Raw genomic sequence first — 2,369 nt, 5'->3', positions numbered from 1 at the left:
TGATTATTTTAGATCTAAATAGTGTTCTGTGCAGACAAAGGCAGAACAGTTTTGCTCAAAGTTTCGCCATGGCATTAGAGCTGGTACACCGTTGTCGCTTGCGAAAACACAATGACGGCGCCTGGGTGGAAACTTACAGATTAAGGGGCGGTAATATGAGGATGAGGTCTCTTTGCAATGTCACCAAGGGAGCGAAATCAGACGCGCTCGTTTTCTCAGACGCTTGCAGAAAAACGCTTACCAAAATAAAGTTACTGGGTCAATCTTTTTCACGTTTCCTTGGTTGGTAGATGCACCGGGGACCTGATTATAGCACGTAAAACCTGGAAAAGTCCGATTTTCACATGTCACCTTTAATATGCAAATTAGATTTAGTTTATAGATACATTATATATAATGATAAAACATGTTTATGGCCATTTTACACAAATGTAGCATGAAGAAAATGTATATACAATCATTCTGTTATAACATAGTTGAGAATTATCTTTATACAAAGTTTGGTAAAAAAGAAATCCTGAAAACTAAAAATGTATTGGTGATTTTAAAAAATCTATTGTTTTTGCAATTTTGCAAATCAAAATGTCTTTTTATTTTTTAAAGAAATTGAGTCCCAATGTCCTCTATCAAGGACATAGCATAACTTATGAATTTTTTATGTATAAATTTTTTTAAACAATGTAATGACATGGAAAAAATACTCATTTTTTCCTAAAATGTTTTGCCGGGTCTTAAGAGTTATACAAAGTTTGGTAAAAAAGAAATCCTGAAAACTAAAAATGTATTGGTGATTTTAAAAAATCTATTGTTTTTGCAATTTTGCAAATCAAAATGTCTTTTTATTTTTTAAAGAAATTGAGTCCCAATGTCCTCTATCAAGGACATAGCATAACTTATGAATTTTTTATGTATTAATTTTTTTAAACAATGTAATGACATGGAAAAAATACTCATTTTTTCCTAAAATGTTTTGCCGGGTCTTAAGAGGTTAAGGCCCGTTCACACCAAGGACGATAACTATAAAGATAACGATAAAGATATAGTTCTAAAAATCGTTCTCAATATTAAAGAATAGCAGAGTTCACACCACAGCTATAACTATAAAGGCACAGAGAAACTATATCATTGGAATCACTTCCAGAATGATTTTTTTCCCAGCTGATGAAGGATAAAATCATTGACACCCAATCAGAATCCATCTTGCTATCACGAGCTGGAGAATTTATATCGGGTAGTGAATGCTAATATAGTCATCTTTACAGTTATCGTTCTTGGTGTGTACGGGGCTTTAGGCTACTCTCAAATGACCTCAACATCACCACCACAAGCTTTGACAACTCTTTGAACTTTTTTTTTTTTTCTTCAAAAGTTTAAGTCAGAATAGTTTGCAAGAGTGTGATTATAAACACAATGCTGTGAATGTTCGGCGTGATGATTTTTAACATCCCCAGTAACCTCTGTAGTCCCATTTAACCTCTTGTTAGCAACAGCAAAACTTATTATTGTGACTATAAATTGTGAACAATTCATCTTACAGCAGGGCAGTGCTCTGACACATCAGGGTCTTCTATTGAGCGCAAAAAAATTGTGGGTAACCAAAGAGTTTCTGGTCCCCACAGACTTCCATAATATATTCCCACCCCCATACTATGGAAGTCAGAGGGGACCAGAAACTGTTTGGTTACCAACAATTAAAAAATTTTATTTTGAGCTTTTATGCATAACGGAAGAAAGACACTCATACAGATTTAGAACAATTTGAGGGTGAGTAAATGATGACAGAACTAGCCCTTTAATTCAAAATATAAAAAAACGGTAATATTCACTGATACTAAAATAACACTGTGATACATACAGCAAGACCTATTGAGCTGATGGAGCTTAAGCAGCTTCTATCAAGACAAATCACAGGAACGTTTTTCCTATAACATGCAGTTCAGATCCATAGAAATTCATTTTTTCTCCTCGAACAAAATCCACAAGATTTAAAGCATTTTATTACATAATACCTGGTTAGGCACACAAACTGTACAAAAACAAGTGCAAACTGACATTATAGACACATCGTCATCGCATCTCGTGCGCCGCTGATAAGGCTGCCTCCTTAACACACACCTAAAATTCGAATGCAACGTTTTTGCATTCGAATGTGGATTTTTATTTTAAATTCAACAAATATTCGGAAAAAATGTTGACAGCCCTAGATGTCACATGGACTATTTTACCGATGTCCTTGTTACGTTTCTGGACCTGGGAACATTTCAGTTGTGTTGCTGCCTATGGAGGGTCAGAGAGCTCATTCGGATTTCATCAAAACTATCTTAATTTGTGTTCCGAAGATGAACGAATGTCTTACGGGTTTGGAACAA

This window comes from Sinocyclocheilus grahami, unplaced genomic scaffold, assembly GCF_001515645.1.
Source record: "Sinocyclocheilus grahami isolate Dianchi unplaced genomic scaffold, SAMN03320097.WGS_v1.1 scaffold243.1, whole genome shotgun sequence".
NCBI classification, from domain to species: Eukaryota; Metazoa; Chordata; class Actinopteri; order Cypriniformes; family Cyprinidae; genus Sinocyclocheilus; species Sinocyclocheilus grahami.
This window is presented reverse-complemented; position numbering follows the sequence as displayed.